Source organism: Halichoerus grypus, chromosome 2 (genome assembly GCF_964656455.1).
Source record: "Halichoerus grypus chromosome 2, mHalGry1.hap1.1, whole genome shotgun sequence".
Classification (NCBI taxonomy): domain Eukaryota; kingdom Metazoa; phylum Chordata; class Mammalia; order Carnivora; family Phocidae; genus Halichoerus; species Halichoerus grypus.
Genome location: NC_135713.1, coordinates 63,165,374 through 63,184,277, shown reverse-complemented (window position 1 = coordinate 63,184,277; position 18,904 = coordinate 63,165,374). Strand labels below are relative to the sequence as shown.

Here is an 18,904-nt window from a genome sequence, read left to right as displayed (position 1 = left end):
ACTGGGGCTCAGAGAAGTGCAGGGTCTTGCTAGGAATTTGAGTTAGCAGGAAAGAGTTGAAATTTGAATCCAGGTCTTCCTGGCTCCCCAGCTGGCCCTGTTTCTAGAGCATCTCTAAGAGTCTGTGATTCTATTCCAAGGCAACATCTGCTATTGTATTGCGCCCCACGTGATGAAGGCCTGGCAAATGCCCCGGAGTCCCCCCATCCCCCCGGCCATTGGCCGAGGCTCTGGGCAAGGCTGATGGCAGGGGTCAGGATCCCTGAGTGCACTGGCATTTGATCACAGAGGAGAGAGGCCCTGTGAACAGCTGCAGTCACTCCCAAGTCATCATGGACCTCACATGAGATGCTAAGGGGCCAGGTGGCGATTTCACTCTAAATGGTTTGCTCATTGGCCTTTGACCTCCATTTTCCATCAACTTGATTTTCATTTCCTAATGTTTACTGATTGGAAAAATAAGGAGAGGTGGAAAGCTCAAAGTGAATGGAATTCTCTCCTCACTCTCTTCCCATTTTTCCAGATGTCTTGTGTTAAACGGACAAATTAAAAGGCGCTTCCACGCGCTGACGGTGAAGAGGGTGAAGAGCCCCGTGGCTTCCCGTGCGCGATGGGCCCTGGGGCCTCTGCCCGCCAGCAGCTGAGCCTACCTGTCGGACCCGGGGCTCCTGCGCACGGCCAGCTGCAGCCCAGGCTCTGTGCTGCGGAGACATGGACTCAGTCAACCCATGGGCTCCACCCATGTTCCCAGCCCCTTGTAATGACACAGCTCACGGGACCAGTTCTGGCCAAGGTGCCCTGAAGGGAGCCGACAAATGCCCCTTGCAGGCTGAGGAATTGGCGTGGGTGGGGGTCTCCGCTCGCTCTCCTCCCCGGCCACCTAACAGTGCAGCCAGCCTGGGTCTCTGAGTCACCGCTTGGAAGGAAGCTACCTGGAGAACTGCTGGGCTCCACAGCGGACGTCACGTGAGGGAGGCACACGTCCTTGCTGTATTAAGTCACAGAGGTTCCTGGATTAATTCGTGGCCATCTTGACCACGGCAGTCCCTTCAGCTCCCCTTCCATCGATGCCGCAGTGGCTCGAATGTGTCAGGCACTCGGTGGGGCATCGATGGAAGGCGTGGTGGTCACCCTCACCCTCTAGGAAGCACCGTTAAAGAGCAGCAGATGGGAACAGCTGAGTTTTTATAATGCAGCGTGTCAGTGCTGTGATGGGAGGAAATAGAGGGTCTGCGGGAATCCAAAGAAAGGGTGGCAAGGCCGACGGAGGGGCAAGTCACAGAAGGCTTCCCGGAGGAAGTGACTTCTTAGCTGGGTTGTAGTGGATGAAGAGAAGTTAGTTCAGTGGTCACAAACTGGTGATTTGTATTGTTTGCTCAGCACAATATTTAAACTTTTTCTGGTAGTTAACAATACTTAAAATGGAGGAGTCTCACAAAAAATCTGGATGTGAGGATTTACTTAAAAAAATCAGGGTATTGATCAACACTGAGGCCATGAGTCTGTGTAGCAACAATTGTCTGGAGCTAGCAGAGCTGCCCCCTTCGACAGGCATGCATGTTCCAGATCACCGTAGTTCCTTTCATGTGCTTGCTTCCCGCCAGCCCTGCAGACAGCTGGGGCTGCAGCCCTTGAGTGAGTAATCCTAATTAGACTTCCTCAACCCAGAGAGCCTTTTCAGCTCTGGGGCCAAGGAAGAGCCTTATCCAGCTTTCTCCCTCCCTCAGCTCATTAGAGGATCCAGGAGCCCCTCGCTGGAAGTCTGAGGGGCTCCTGTCTTGACTATGACTGACTACTGGCCCCAGATGAGGACAGTGACCCTGGTGTAGCCAGTGTGGGAGAAAAGAAGCTCCAGGGATGGCTCCGAAGAGCCAGGCCCAGGGGCCCACATTGCCTGATCCTCCCTTGGCTCCTCATGGTTGACATCTGCTGCTTTTGGCTGCCCAGAATCCATTTCTCCTCCTTTGAGCAACAGTCCCTTGATTTTCTTTTTGAGGATCACCCCTTCCTCAGCGCTCAAATCTTGGAGGGAGTCTGCTCAAGCTTCCTGCTCTCTGCTGGCCAAGAGGAGGGCACAGGCCCCAAGCCAGGCCAGCTGGTGCCCTTCTTGGGGCTGGGAGTCCCGAGCAGAGTGAGGCAAGGAGGAACAGACGTTGGGGCTGATACATCCCACAGGGGGATCTCAGAAAAACTGGCCTCCGTTCCTGCTCCCAGGCCCCTGGTCTGCTCTGGTTCCTGCCCTTTCCTGGGCCTGATTGTTGCTTTCCTTTGGCTTCTAGGTGCTGATAACCTCTCAATAACCCCTGCTTCTGTTTGATTGGGGCAGATTTGGTTTCTGTTGTTTGCTACCTACACCCATACACAGCCCCTCTCAAAGGTAGGTGTGAACTGTTGGGGTTCACACTGGATTTCTCTGAATGCCAAGCCAAGCTTACACAGGCTGCAGAGGCAGGCTTTGCCTTTTCCTTACCCTCAGCTCCTTCCCCCCCCCCCCACTCCCTTCTGGAGCCATTGGGTCATCTCTTGCAGTCCCAGCCTCGCCAGAAACCAGAGGGCTGGAATTTCTTCCAGACACACCCTCTGGGGGTAGCCCTGACCATCCTGACTGCTGCTGGGCCAGTCGTGATCCCTGGACTCCCCGCTTAGCCTGGAGGCTCAGGGTCACCTGTCCAAGCAATCTGGCTCATTAGGATGGGGCCTCCTTGGCCTCCCCAGGACAAGGCTTGACTTAAGCCTGTGGATGAGTCTGGAGCCATCTTGCCTGTGGGCCCAGCACGGGCTCTGGAGCTGTGCGAGTCCTTGTGGTGCTTCTGCCAGACTGGCTTTTCTCTCGGTCAAGACCACCTTTATCTTGTTTCCATGCATATATCCTCCCGTACTATTACCCAATACTTTACACCAAGCAAAAATAATCCACTCATTTTTTAACCTTTAATACATATATTTCTAAAGGGAACATGAGATCATTCTCATAAACACGAAACCTGCATCATATTCTATAAATGGCAGGTAATGGTAAAAATAAGGATGTGGAAAATACAACACTGCTATTTAATTTCAGCTAGATACTGTTGCTGGAAAGCTGGGCCTCTTGGTCCAAAAGGAAGATCAGTAAGTGTTACAGAGGCGTTAAGTAGATGCTGACCTCCAATTGCGAATTCCTCCTTGATGTAATCAACCGAAAAGGAGGTAACTCTCTCCCAGTGCTACTTAACTTGTGCCTGGATAATTCTTAAAATGGCCTCATGGACCAGTGATGGTTGGTGCCCGCTCTGTGGAAAGCATTGCTTCCGTAGCATCTACCTGTTTTAAGATCCTGTGGCTAGGTGCCTTTCCCTACTTGACCCCAGCTGCCCACCTGCCCTTGACCACGCCTCCCCACTCGTACCGACCTCACTGGATTCCAGGCTGACCAGGCCTGGGTGTCTACCTTGCCCCAGTGGATGAGCTTGGTTCTAGGTCCAGCCATCTCAGGGAATTGAGAGAAGAATACAAGAATGAAGTCTTTAGAGCCCATCCTAAGTGACAGACACTGATAGGTATTTTACTCAGATTATCTCAGTTTTCCCCACATTTTAGTCATTCATCTACCACCTTCATGATTTCTGCCATATCAGTGCTATTCATTTACCTTGTAGTTTTCTTTAAATTGATTTGTCTTTTAAAAAGCTCAGAATTTCATTTTAAAAGGAAATGCTATATTTTCCCCATAAATCAGAGAGTTTGGTGTGCCAGTTATATTTTTCTAACATGCATCATTTGTGAGCTATTAAAGTAATAAATGTTCATCCATCTACCACCTAAAATCATCACACACCATCAATCACCCATGTACCAGCCCTTGGGAAATACTGTAACTCCTTAGTTAATTCTCACATGTTTCTGGAAGGGTGGTTTATAGGTAAGAAGGTGGAGGCTCAAAGGATTCCCTTCCTGAAGTCCCACAGGCAGAAAGGCTTGGGGCTGAGATTTGAATCCAGACAGTCTAACTCCAAATGCCAAGGCTCTTTCAACACTAGTGCTTTCCAAATGGATTTTTTTTAAAATCCAAAGAATCTGTTAAAAATGAAAATGTGTTTGGAAATCCAACATAGAAAGCAGATAAAGTTGGAGCTTTTAAAAATTATTTAAATGGGATTGTTGGGTGCAGAGATTCTTTTTTTGAAACTTCTCTTGCCCTAACCCATCCTACAATGGCCCCTGAGAACCTGTCTCAGAAGCCCGGGACTCTGAGGGATGTTATTTTGAACCCATGCGGCACCACCCTATCTCTTGACTTCATTTAGTCCCATTTTCCCCATGAGCCAAACTCCTGAGGAGCAACTTCTGGGTCTATGTTATCTTTCCTGGCTGGGCATCTCTACCTTGGACCTTTGCCATTTTGAAATCTTGAAATTTTCCACTGGCATTGTAAGCCTTCCTCTGACCTAATTATTCATTCATCAAACATGGATGTCTAACCTGTACCCAGATTTTTAGATGACACAAGAGGAATAGATGTAGTGTCTTTGATGGGTTCCCAAGCCCATGTGGGAGACAGATAGACACAGCCAAATACAGAAAGGGTTGGAGCAGCCCCTGTTCACCTGAGTCTCATTGTTGTCTCAGTTCCTGCCTCCTTTAGGTGGCTGGTTGCATTCAGTTTGGAGAAGTGCCTGAGATGGAGCCAGTGAAGGGACCCCAGTGGTGCCAGAGGTCTTGTCTGATTCCCCACTATGGTTCCTGGGTCACTGTTCCCTTTAGCAACCAATGCCTGATTTAAGTCTGGACTTAGAATCATACCTTACTCAGACCCCCAAAGCCTCACTCCAACAGGAAGACCAATTTACAATCGTGCCAGCATCTGCAGTATGGAGCTTTGACTGGCTCCTGGCCTCAGCCTGCTTTCTCCCCTCATGGCTGCCCCCTGCCCCAACCTAGAGATCTCCCACTGAAGTGGGTACCCTTAAAGGGCCCTCTCTGCCATGAAGAGAAGAAATCTGTCACTCTAAAATTATGGGAAGATCCTGTCACTGTTCCAATAAGTTTGAAAGACATTCAGCCTGTGGTGCCCCCTGACCAAGCCAAGATTTCTACCCTTTTTCCTCAGCCCTGGCTACGGCCCTGGTTCTCTCCAAGGTGCCTCCATCTTTGGAAGGTGCCGAATGTCCCCAGAACATCACCCTTGGGGTTTCCCCCATGCTATGGGACCTGGTCTAAGCTAAGCTTGAGTTCTAAGAAGCTTCTCCCTTGGTAGGTCCTAGAATTGGGTCTATTAGCAAACTCAAAACAAGTCAATTCAAGCCAGGTCAACTCAGTTCAGCTCTACTCAGCTTAACTCAACTCAACTCATTTCAACTCAATCCATACTTACTGTGTATCTTTTTGCCTACCCTGAGCTAGGCTCTAGTTTTGGGAGAGGTAGAATCCAACAGTTAATAAGACACAATGTTTACTCTCAAGGAGTTTTCTCTTCTCCAAGAGAAAGAGGTGGCTCTTTTCTGGCCTGGAGACATCCCAACCAGCAGCATAATTCCTGGGTTCTGCTCCCCCAGACTTCGCAAACTACCCTCCTGAGATTGTATGACTTCAAGACTTCAGATTGCAGAGTCAGTTGGTCCCTTACCCTTTAGGATGTGGTTCATATGGGTCCCAAGTCATTCATTTATTCACAAACTTGCATTGAGCACTTACTATATGCTAGACACTTTACAGACATTATCTCATTTAATTCTCACACCAGCAGTGCGGATACAGAACCAGTACATGGCCAATTAAAATTTAACCCAGCCCTAATTCCAAAGCCCATGTTCTTTCCATCTCATCCCACTGTCTCTCAGAACAATTGGATAGAATCCATAATAAAGGATGTTTAAACAAACACATTCCATATGGAAGGAAAGAGTGGATTAATGAATATTTTATGTAAAGCAAAATCTCACCTGACCAGTTTATTAGACTTCTTTGAGAAGCGAACTATATAGGGAGATAAAGGGTGACTTTCACAAAAAGCCTTTGTCAAATTTCCATCCCAAAGCCTATTAATAAAATTGATTCATTATAGAATTGGGCAGAGGTGGGTGGTGAGTGGGAGGGAGTCTATTTTTGCATGGATAGAGAACTGGCTTAGAGAAAAGAAAGAGAGGGTGAGGATAAATAGGTGCTTTTTCAAATGAAGAACTAGGGTTCCCCAGGAATTGGTGCTGAGTTTGGTCTTATATAACACCCAAGGCACATGCATTGAGTGCCCAGTGTATGCATTTCCTGCAGTAAGTAGGGGGGATATACCCCAAAACCAAACTTAGCTCCCCTCCTGGAGAAGCCCAGAGAAAGAAGTGCTCAGTGACATCTCCAAGTGTTCAGAGGACAGACAGACAGCTCCGGAGGGGCTGAAATGCCAAGACATTGGACATAAAACAGAAGATGGTGGCCAGGAAAGAGGAAAGAGCCCCTTGCAGCAATCTGAAGATCTGAGCTCTAGGACCAGTCTGTTACTGACTAGCTGTGGGACACTGGGCAAGGTCCTTCCCTCTCTGGGTCCCACTTTCCTCTCCTGTACAAGGAAAGAATTGGACTAGATGCTCTGTAAGGGTGTGGTGTTCTGGATGGAGGACAAGGATCTGAAATAGAACCTGATTATGAGAAAGTCTCTATTTCCCGTAGCCAAAATGTCTCCTTCTGTGCCTGCACCGAGATGGGGGACCACTCTGCCTCTGTCTCTCTCATTTGTGAACAGTGAGGATGAGGCAGAGAGCCATGAGGTCTGTGATGCTGGGGCTCAGAGCCCAGCCTGGAATCCCTCAGTGGCATTCATTGCGGGTGACTCAGCATCATAAATAGCTCCCATCTGGATGAGCAATGATATCTATAGCGATCAAGCGATCTCTATATCCACACACACTCTCTCTGTGCAAATATGTGGCTCACTGTATGCTAAATACGAGGTGGCCTGGAGACGTTCCTCCTCTTAAAAGACTATTTGGTATGAAACTCAAGACTGTTTATTTAAAGAAACAAGTTTACAACTATGCACATTGGATTACTGGTAGTGGGTGGTGGGGAAGAGGCGATGTGGATGAAGGGATGCTGGGTGTGATCCAAGCTTGGGGGCCACCTGACAGAGGAGCTGAGGCCGACCCCTCCACCTTCATCCTTCTGTCTGCGGCAGGAGGGGTAACGGATACCGCACATGAGATGCTTGAGATCCTGGGGTCAAGGTACAGGGAGGGGGTACTGTTGAGCTCATCAGTGCAGGAAGCCACAGATAGCAGAAAGAATATAGGAACTGGGGGGAGAGCCAGGTTCCAGCCCTGCTCTGCCCTGCCATTGATCTTGAACAGTTCATTAATTCACTCATTCATTCATCAAGTATGTACCAAGCACAGACAATATGCACAGGCCACATGGGGATACAGACAAGAAAATGTAGGTTGGAATTCAGACGTAGCCACCTGCCAGCTATAAGTGCTTTCCCATCTCTGTGCTTCAGCTTCCTTATCTGTAAACTGGGGATAATACCCCCTAAGGTTTAATGCACAAGAAAGTGCTTCTCTGTTGTAAATGGCTAGCACCATTCCACCACATTACCCAGTTGATCCATCTCCTTTCCACTTAGGAGTGTTCTTGGGGATCACGGAGGGGAAATGTCATCCTGACCCCCTTCACCAGGGCCCCGGGAGTGGGGGCCCTGAACACCGCCCATGGGAATGACCCTGGGCAGTACCCTTACCTTTGCTTCTTGGCTGAGCTGAGACGTAGGGACCTTCAGTCAACGAGCAGAGCAGGTCGCATGCCAGAGATGTACAGCTTCCTGGAGGAGGAGAGAGGGTGTTCAGGGGTGAGGGGAGAGAACTTCTGGGGCAGTTCACTGGGGTGCCCTGAAAGGGCACTGAATCCCAGACTCCAAGGAGGACATTTCCTTGCTTCTCCTGAGGCCACAACAGATCCCTGGGGTTCCAGCAAGGGACTGGGCAGGATGGGACCCTACCTGGCATCAGACCCAGCCCCTGGCCCCACCTCACCTACTACCCTGATACCAGTTGCCCTTCTTGGCCACTGGCTCGGGCAACGCTTTTATGGTACCGCTGACCACACTGCTTCCTGACTTAAATGTGATTTCTGACCCATGTCAATGGGTGGGGCTTACTGTCAGTCATGTCTGGATTTGAATTCTGGCTTTGGGAAAATCCATGACATCTCCTCAAGCCTCAGTTTCCTTGTGTGTAAAATGGGGCTGCTAACAGCCCCGATCTCATACATTAAGTGCCATATAAGTGCTTGTTGTAATCATTGTCGTCTGTGTTGACTAAGAATATCTGTGAGGATGTCTATTAACTTATAGCCCCTCAAATTGTAGTTACCTTCCCCTGCTTTCTCCTAGGAGGCACCAGGCACTCCTGAAAAGGCAAGGGCACGTTCCATGACTCTGTCTCCGGAGCTTTGCACGGGTCCTGACCGAAGGTGGGCGCCCAGTGAACATGTGTTGACTGAACAATGATCCGCAGGTTTGCTGGGTTTGCCTTCACAAAGTTAGGGTTAGTGAGGTTGATGTTCTCCCATTTTACCGAGGAGAGCACAGGTTGCAGAGAGGGGAGGTCATCTGCTCTGCTTCCCACAGGGGCGAGTATGGACTGGATAAGAACCCACAGTCCCCGCTCTGCCTCCCCACCCCCACCCCCCCCAGCCCTGCAGTCAGGGCCTCTCCTGACTGGACCCCAAAGCCCCAGCAACCGTAGCCACCTGCGTCCAACCTGGTGCCGCCTCCCCCACTGTTTCCCTTCATCCGGTAACCACAGTCCTGCTGTGACTCAAGAAAGGGGACATCCTGGTCCTTTCCAGAGCTGGGGACCGAGGAGGTGCTCTGGATGATAGACACGGTTTGGGGGAAGCAAGGATTCCAATCGATCAGCCGACTCAAGCCCCTTCCCGGGACGGGTGGTGTTCTGGGACCACCCTGGGAGCACAGCACCTAACCCCTCGGTCTCCACTGCTCCAAGGCACTCTTACCTCCTCCTGCAATCTCCTCCCGCCCCAGTCCCACCACTAGACTCAGAGCTGAGCTCGGCAGGGCCCATTCCCCAGAGCCCGGCACTTAGCAGGACTCGATAAATATCTGTTGGGTGAGTGAATGAACGAGTAAATAGTGGCTGAATGACTGTGTCAGGCCGTGTTCTAAATCCTGGGGACACCGCAGGGAAAAGGGCAAGCATGCTCTGGCTCTCTGGGAGCTGACAGTATGTTAATTTAAAACTAGCAACTGAATTGGAAAGAGGGCAGATGTTACTGTTCCCCGACTGGCCAGGTGGGGAAGTGGGGAGGGGATGTTTGCGAACCTGCTGACTGCCCTGGGGAGCACCCTGGAGCCAGAGGCGGCCTCCCTGGCCTCAGGCAGGGCCATCTGTGCCCCGAGTGGGGAGGCTGACCTTTAAGAAGGCCAGGAAAGAAAGGTGGTGCAATTATGTATTTAACGTCTACCTGCCGAGTCCCCGACCGCTAGCACGCTGCCTGGCACAGAGTAGATCTTAAACTTTTGTTCAGTGAATGAAGCCATTTGTTCACTGGGTGGGCAGAGTGTGTCAGGATGACTCAGGTCTAGGGGCTGGTGGTAATCAAGAGTGCTAACTCTCAGAATTATTACGACGTCCACTTGACGGGGCTTCGCTGTTCTCAGAGCCCATTCACACGGCAGTTACTGTTCTCCCCGTGCAGGGGAGGAGGACACGGAACACACATGTATGAGCGAGCACGCTGCGCTGGACGCTAGTGGTATTCACACAAACAACAGGGCAACAGCAGGGCAAACAACAGGGCGGGCATGCTCCGTGTTTTCAGTGTATCTGTGATGTGTCAGGCCCTTCACATCCACCTTCTCTACTACCCCCATCCACCTGGCAAGGCCAAGGTCACCATCCCCATCACACAGAGGAGGGCACAGAGGCTCAGAGGAGGCTTGATCTTGCACAGTTGGAACCTGGGTCTCACTCTAGGAGTGAGATGTAAAAAGCCCACAGTCTAATGGGGACCCAAACAGGAAAGAGGATAGTTAAAATCCAGTGTGACATCCCCAGAAGTGCATTTGTCGTAGATGCCTCACTGCTGGGAGGCATCAGGGAGGGCTTCCCTGAGAAGGTGAGTCTTGAGCTGAGGCTTAGAGGACAGAGGAGCAGGAAGGGCTTTCCAGGCAGAGGGAGCAGCATCTGCAAAGGTGTGGGGGGAGCATGGTTCCACTTGGAGGAATGTGGTTTGGCCAGATCTTTGGGGAGAAAGATGAAGCTGGGAGGTTGTCGGGGCCCCTTATAAGGAGCTTTATAGAGGCTGGAGGACGATGGAGAGCCACTGCAAGGCACAGCTTCATGCTCTAGAGGGCTCCTTCCAGGGGCAGGGGCAGGAGTGGGGGGGATGGGAGGCTAGATAGGAGGACTTGTGCTTGATGAGGTCTGGGGTGGAGGGAGAATCGGACTCTGCCTCCTAGCTTGGGTGGTGCATAGAGATGGAGGGTCTATGAGAGTCAACTCTCTCCCATTGGCTGAGCCACTGTGTGGAGTTGGAGGTCCTCCCCCAGCCAAGAAGATCTCTGTGGCAGATCCTAGTCTCTGCCCCAGCCCCGGCCCCAGTGAAGCCCTCCTCTGCCACCTGGCTGCTCCCAAACTGTGTCCTAGCAACCTCACAGCCCTCACCTTGGCAACGCCAGCTTCTGCATGCTCTTCCTGATTGGGCTGGAAAGGAAGTGCATTTGAATGCCTAGCTAGAATGCCTCCTGTCCACTAGACCTGCTCAGGGAACCAGCCTGGGCCACCCACAGCCCGCAGCCCTGGGTTCATCAGGTGGAGGCTGGCCAATCAGATGCAGGATGTGGGTCTGGACTCAGGACAGGAGTCTGGACTCGCAGCCTTGTGAGCTGGGTTCTGACCCCAGGGCTGACGCTCTGTCTGAGTGACCTTGAACAAGTCTCTTCCCCTCCCTGGGCCTCAGTTTTCCCTGTCGTAAAATAAGGAGGTTGAACAACGCCATCTCTAGAGTCTAATATTATCTTATTCCGTTTTTGACCTTTTCCTATGGTTATTGGTTGGATGCTCTGTTGCTGGCACAGATTTTAGTGTCAGACTCTAGGGGTTTAAATCCTAGTTTGCAGGGCGCCTGGGTGGCTCAGTCAGTTAAGCCTCCGTCTCTTGGTTTTTGCTCAGGTCATGATTTCAGGGTCATGAGATGAAGCCCTGCATGGGGCTCAACGGGGAGTCTGCTTCTCTCCCTCTCCCTCCGTCTCCTTCTGCTCCTCCCCCCACCACTCGCATTTTCTCTCTCTCTCTCAAATAGATAAATTACTTTAAAAAAATCCTGGTTTGCTTGGCCAAATCATTCTACCTCTCTGAGCCTAGGTTTTTTCCCTCCTTAAAATGAATTTCATGCTATCTTACCCAGGGGGTTATGAGAACAGTCAGTTGAGATGGTGTAAATGAAAGTGCTTTATAAGTGGCAAAAAGCTATGCAAGCGTGATCTATTTCATCACATGGGCTGTGCTCAGTAACCATTTATTGAACGCACCCCGGCCCTCCCACCACCAGCAACAACAGCAAGCATTTATTGAACACTTACTATGTGCCAAGCATTGTGCCGAGGTTTTACTCATGTTATTTTGTCTTCGCCACAACCACGTAAGGGATTTGCTATTATTATTCCCATTTTCCAGATGAACAAAGGAGGGCCGATATGATTTTGTATAGAAGGAGCTCAGCCAGATTCCCTGGCTTTAAAACTTGACCGTTTAAAATGTAATGGGGTGGCCCCCTCAGATCTCTTCTCCCTATTTCGGGTTTTTCCTCTTGCCCTAAGTCAGGACCTCACTCAGAGTTTGGTGGGCAAAGGGGCAGCACTCTCATTTACTGAGCATCTCTTCAAAGTGCCAAGAATTGACCAGCTTCTCAGGCTTTTCCCTGCATGCCAATCCCTTGGGGGGTCTCATTAAAATGCAGATTCTGATGTAGTGGGTCTGAGATGCAGTTGAGATTCTGCATTTCTAATGCGTTCCTAGGAGATGCTGATGTTGATGGCCTGGGGACCACACTTTGAGTAGCCAAGTGCTAAAGGATTTCAAGTATTATCTTCTTGAATCCTGGGGACTAAGTCTTTTTAGCTTGGGGGTCACAGATGGGGGCAACTGAGGCTTGAGAGGCAATGTACCTGACTCAGGGTCCCACAGCATACAAGGGGTGAGTTTGAACTTCTGTCCACCTGGGAGTATGCACTGCCAGGGGTTATGTGCCAAGCCTTACCTCCTGGCTGTGTGGTCCCTGCTTGGGCTTCTGTCTCCATAGCCAAGGCAGAGAGTGGTCTCTGAGACGCCTACTAGGACCTGTTTCTTACTTTCAGTTTGTCACAAGCAGGCCAGTTTTGGGTGCTGGCTTCCAGTGGGAACAGGGCACTGGCCCAGGAAGTGTCCCTGCCGTTGAGTGGACATCTTAGGATCAGTATGGGATCCTGCACATGTATGACTCGCCCTGTATGTCCTACCCCCAGCCTGGCTCTTTTGGAATCCTGTCCTTATTTGAAAATTTTAATGTTTCATTCACCATGGGTTTTGGGGTCACTAATTTTGTTTTTAAAAAATATTGCACAAAATGTTCTTGATTTTGATGACTGAGCTTTTTAGCACCCCTTTACATTTTGCACCTGAGGCAGGTGCCTCTGGCCCTTGCCTCAGCCCAGTCCCCGCCAGCCCTATGTCTTCTCTGGCCCCCTCCTGCCTCATTGACGCTGCCTGCCAAGTGCCACGGTGCCCACCCAGCCGCTGGCCGGCCGATACATTTATTTCCCAGCAGGGGGATCCATCACTTGGCTTGCCTTTTGGCCGCCCTGCTCTAGCGAAGGCAGCAGGAACTGTGAGCCTGACGGGGGTCTGGGTGATCACTCTGATGTGGGCTTTGCCCCAGCAGGCCCTTTACCAGTGAGGAGAGGGAAAAAAGGGACTTCACTACAATTTCGATTGCCCCCCCTCTGCTTCAGCCAGTCTTCAAGGCCCTGCCTGCTCTGGCTCCTGTTAACCCATCTGTCCTTATCTCTACCACCCCCCTCCCTCCCTCCCTCCCTCCCTCCCTCAGCTCCTGTCATGCAACTTTGTCAGGCTTCTTCCTACCTCAGGACCTTTGCACTTTCTCCCCGGACACTTGTCTCATGGCTAGCTGCTTCTCCCTGTCCAGATGTCAGCTTCAGTGCCGGGTTCTTCAAGCCCTACCTGCCTTACACAAACCACCCCCGCCTCCTTGACACACCCCTCTTTTATTTCCTTCCTAGCACTTACATAACTTGGTGAAATTATTTTATTGTTTACTTGCTTGTTTTCTGTCTCCCCACTAGAACGTGAGCTCAGGGAGAGCATGGACCTCATCTTGTCTGTCTTACTCTTCATTGGCTTTCCAGCTCTCAAACAGTTATTGGCCCACCGTGGGTGTTCAGTGAGTGTTGAGGCATCAGTGAGCCTGAGTTTCCACATTTGCGAAATGGGATTGCAGCCTGAACCCCACCTGGTCAGGATCAAAAGGAAAATGACCCAGTTTGGGGGCCAGTGGTATTATCCCCGTTGTTTAGCTGCTGAACGTGAAGCTCAGAGAAAGATGGGACTTCCCTCAAGTCACACCAGGAAATACGTGGGCTGGGGCTCTCTCCAGTTCAGAGAAGCGCCCGGCCCCACGCCCTGCCCGGAGCGGCCGTTCAGGAATGGGATGGCTGGATCCGAGTTCCTCTGAGTCTCTTGCCATCTGCGGCTTGAACTGCAAGACCCTCCTTGCCCGCCAGGCTGTCACAGCTTCCTGACGAGTCAGAGACAGGAAATCTAATGGCTGTTTTCTTGTGGAATACAAAGGCCTGCCTCTTGCAAATGTAGAGATACATTTTCTCCGCATTGGCAATTACTCCGCTGGATGTCTGGGGAACGTTTTTCATCTTCCAGGCACTTCACCAAGATTAACTTCTGAACCTATGCAGCGATGCTCGTTGCAGCTTGAGTGGGTGTCTGAGGCAGCGTGGATGGCACTGTCTTCTGTCACAAGAGGAGCTGGGGTTTAGAGGGCTTGAGGCCCCCAAGTGAACATCTCTAGGAGTTTGGTTGATTTTCCTGAGAGCAGTTTCTCCGCTGTCGGAAACGCACTGACCTTCTTGAGGATTCAAAGTTTCTGACACTCCCTGCGTGATTTGGCTGTTGATTTAGCAGTGTGTTTCACAAATACTTACTGAGAGTTTCCTAGGCATCCTTCTCACCCTGAGCATGCAATGGGAGAACAAAATATATCCGGCCCTTACCTTCCTACAATACTGGACCAGTAGGGAAACGGATGACAGTGTCCCGCCCGTAACTGGCTGCGTGACTGTGGGTAGGTTCCTTTCCCTCTCGAGGCTGTTGGGGTTTAGCTTACTCTCCTCCCTGGTCCCCCTGCTTAAAGGCCTTTGATAGCCCCCTGTTGCTTACAGAAAGATGGGCATCTCTGGTCTGGCCTTCAAGGTCCCTCAGAGCTGGGCTCTACTTGACCTCTTCCAGCACAGGCTTCTGCTCCCCCACTCCCATTTGCTCCGTTTTTATTTAACCAACACTCATACATCACTTTCTAGGTACTTTCCAGGCACTGTCTAAATGCTTCACAACATTTAACTTGCTTGATCCTCACAGAACTCCCTTGAAATAAGTTTTGTGATTCTCATCATCTCCATTTTCGAGATGAGGACACTGGGACACAGAAAAGTAAGCAACTTGTGTGCGTCCACACAGTACTAAATGGTGTGGCTGGGATCCGAACCCGGGCGGCCTGGCTCCCAGCTCGTGCAGTCCACTGCTGCTAAATTACCTTTCTCTGTCCTTGGCACCAGCTCTACTCTCTCCTTTCCCAGGTGCACTCCAACAGCCATTGCCCACGTCCATGAAGCCCTCCCTGATGCCTCCCAGGCTGAATGGGTTCTTCTTAGCTCTGTGTTAATGCCTTGCACATCCCTCCCCACGGCAGCCCTTCCCACAGGGTCCTGCTATTCTGGTTTGTGTCCTGTCTCCTCTGCTGGATGCTGAACACCTCAAGGGCTGAAGCTGTGTGTCACCTTCTCTGCCTGCTCTGTGCCCAGCCCAGCGTGTTCATATTATCCATTCTCCATGCAGTAACCAGAGGCATCTTTTTAAAGCAAAATCAGTTTATATCACTCTCCTGCTTAAAATCATCCAGTGATTTACATTTGGCATTTAGAATAAAATCCCAAATCTTGACCATGGCTTAGAAGGCTCTGCACGAGGGACTGGTGCCTGCCCCCTCTCCGTTCTCCTCTGCTGCCACTTTTCCCCTCGCTCCCTGCTCCAGCCACATTGGCCTTCTGCCTGTCCCCCAAAGAGACCAGGCTCACATTTGGGGCCTCTTCCTGAGCTATTTCCTTTGGCTGGAATGTGTGGCCCCACATCCTCTCCTGACTGACTTCTTGTTATTGGGGCCTGAGTTTCATGTCGCCATTTCAGACAGAAACTCCTTATCTGTCTGTCTGTCTACTTAAATGTTTTCATATTTACTTTTTAATTGTTATTAATGACTGTGTCTACTGCAAGTCTGTAAGCCCCATGGGAGCAGGGATCTGAGGTGTCTTGTTCCATACCTGGAACCATGCCTGACGCCGAATAGCCACTCAGTGAGTAAATGTTGGAGGAAGAATAAATGTTCATCAAGGTCCCTTTGGAATTGATCCTACCTATTGCAATTCAACTAGGCCCAGACAGTATAATATAATACAGCTTTCCCCTTCTATCTGAAAGTAGAGCGTTCTTATGAAACCTTTTGTAAACCAAAATGGTGCAAAGCAAAGAAGCAATTACCATTTTGTAAAAGTGAAATCCTCTTCAAATTTCTTTTGGTTAGTGAAGTGACCTACTAATGTAGGTCTTCTGTAAAAGTGATGTGACATAAAGTGAACTTTCAGATAGTGGGGAAAATCTATATCATCATAATAAAATCTAATCTAATCTAATAATGTAATATATGTATTATAATATATTTGAATTGGTCTCATCTGAGGCTAAAAGCTGGGATAATTTCACAAGTTGAAATTCACTATCTTTATCACCTTCCTACGTCTCACCTGTAGTCATACTCCCAGAAGTGAGGTAATTTTATTGACCATTCTCTGCTGACTTCTCTTCACCAGGGATGCTTAGAACTCCTTACATGTGCTTTAGTTTGTCCACCTAAGACTCAGGGAAACTTATGAGATACTGCCTTCCCCATTTTGCAGGCAGGGACACCCCTGAAAAGCAAAATGCTGACTTGTGAAGTGCCTAGAGCCTGATGGGAGCACACATACCTGTCACAGTCATTGCATTTCATCAGTAACAGGAGAGACTTCATGCTCTAGAAAGGCACAAGAGCTCTGAGTCCTGCCAGGACCTGGGCCAAACACTACTCGTACATCAGAGGAATGGCGGTCTGTAGCTGAGAGGGATGTGCAGCCCAGTTTGGGGCAAATGGAAAAAGCGAGGCTTCACATGCATCTGGCTGAGACAAACGGGGTGGGCAAAAACCTGCAGAAATGAGGTCTGGGTGTCTGACCACAGATATTTGTCAATGAGAACCAGGGCACGAGGCAGGAGATGCACACGGTAGCCAGAATACAGGCACCACAGTCATAGACTTTCTTCAGGAGGATACGGAAGGAACACGTGTCAACGTGTCTCACAGACCAACTGCTATATATAGTCATCCTCTTCCTCTTGAGAACCAGAAAGGACATTTCTTGCCCCACTTCCCCCTCCTCCTTCCAGCACTTTGAGCTTGGGAAGGAAATGGCATCCCAGGTTTATGGGCTGAGAAACTCTAAGACCTAATCTTTCAGGCAGAATGGTGAACTGACAAGAACTCTTGATTATGAGTTCAAAGGTCTTGGCTCTGGTCTCAGCACTGTGGAACTATGGGTAAATTCCTCTCTATGTCTGACCCTTGTCTTCCTTATCTGTAAAAAGGCTGCTGGGTTTGACGATTTCCAAGTCAAGGATTTCATGACTTCGAGCCTTCTGTCCTCATAAGCTTATGGTTCAGGTTAGTTTGAAAGGGAAGCTCTTACTTTTGTCTTTTTCTTGATGGAGCTCAATTTGTCTTTGGGTCAGCCTTGCAAATAGTTACTGGCCTCTGGCCACAGTGTAGGTAGTGGAGATAAACAATTCTGGCTTGGTGAAATCTGCTGAAGCTGATGTACCCTCCATTTGTTCTGAAATAGTTTCTCTAATAATGCACATGGCTCATGACCATAGGATGAACCTGTCTCAAAACTTTCTGCTAAGGACAGGAATGTTCAGAACAGATTGTCGAAGGAAAGTCATAGTTTGAGTTAGAGACTTCCAAGGTAGAAGAACATTTGAATGGCAGGGTGTTGTTGTTGATGTTAAAATCCTTCTGCACTAGATGATATGATGTCTTGGGTTTGCTTCAAAATAAATCTGTGTGTGTGTGTGTGTGTGTGAGTGAGTGTGATGAGAGTGGGTGTGGGTATAGATGAAACAAAATTGGCCAACTGTTGAAGCTTGATGATGGGTACGTGGGGGTTTATTATACTATTCTTTCTATTTTTTTAAAATAGGTTTGAAATATTTCATCACAGAAGACCCTTTGGAGACTGGCTCCAGCTTTTCTCTCTACTCTCATTTCACAGTCCCCATCTCGAGGACCCTCCAGCACAGTGACATCACCCTGGTGGCTCTGATCTCACTCCTTTTGGTCTTTCCACACAGTTCCATGTGTTTGAGGTACCTTTCCCCTTCTATCCCTATGGCTGGGCTCATCACTCCTGCCTCTGAGATCTCTTCGCCCTGTGTACTCACCTTGATTACAGCACTTATCACATCATATTGCAACTGATTTCTTTTCTGCTTCCTCTGCTGGCCTGTGCCCTCCCCGGGACACTTCTCTGTCTCCCCAGTGCACAGCCAGTGCACATAAGAGATCTTCAGTGCATGTTTGCAGAGGGAATAATAGCAGAAAGGATAGCTCATATTCTGAGTACTTATTATGTGCCAGACACTGCCCTAAGCTCATTATATAGGTATTTTATTAAATCCTCACCACAAGTGGGTACTATTAACCTGTCTTCTCATCACTGTCCCAAGGTCACATGCTAGTAAGTGACAGAGCTGAGATCTGGACTCAGAATGGAAACAACTCTGCTCTTCTCCCTGCATCTGGGGTTTTAAAACACTTCTCCATGAATGCTACACAACAGGCCCAGGATTTGGGGGAGCCCGAGCTTTAGGCCCATTTCTGCTACTAAATTGCTGAGTGACCTTGGGCAAATCACCTCTGCCCCCTATGCCGACTCCTCAGGAGAGACTATCAGTAATTGAGAGGGTCACGTGAGGCAAGGGCCCTCCCAGCTTCAGCTCCCAGAGAAAGGTTTTCCTCTTACACATTTGGTTTTCTGCCGCGGAGCTGGCTTCCCAGTTTGGGAACCTCCCAGCTTCTCATGCTCCTTCAACCTCTTTTCTTACTAATTGCCGCTTCCGCGAGCCAAGCCGGCGTTCACAACCTGCTGCCCGGGTCCCTCCCTTCCCCCTTCCTTCCTCTCGGGCAACGCTCCGGAGGTGGGGGCGGAACCCTGGTCAGGAGGGAGGGGAAAGCAAGTATCTGCCGGGTTCCTGAGACTTCCCCGCAGTTTCTCGGCCCCCTCCCCCCACGGAAACTCAGCCTCACACTTTCTAGGGATGTTCCAGGGACAGCCTGAGTCAGTGATTGCAGCTGTCAGCCTCGGGCATCTGTGTTAGGCTCTCCGAAGGAAGTCCGTTGTCCTGAGCTAGGGTGGATGTGGGGGTCTGGAGGGAGGAGGGGGCAGAGCACTCCTCCCTTCTAGCCTAGGCCCAGCCCGCCCCACTGGACTCCAGACCCTTCTGTGCCCGTCCGCCCTTCCACCCTCTTTCCGACTTCC

General features: G+C 50.0%; 1 protein-coding gene across 1 annotated transcript in view; it reads right to left on the bottom strand.

Annotated features, from left to right (window-relative positions):
* The window catches only part of CPLX2 (complexin 2), an 81,309-nt gene that overhangs the window by 61,625 nt on the left and 780 nt on the right, over positions 1 to 18,904 (bottom strand). The window contains exon 2 of the mRNA XM_036115711.2: positions 7,709 to 7,789. The gene's annotated coding sequence lies outside the window, so the exon portion shown is untranslated. The remainder of the gene's footprint in view (positions 1 to 7,708; positions 7,790 to 18,904) is intronic.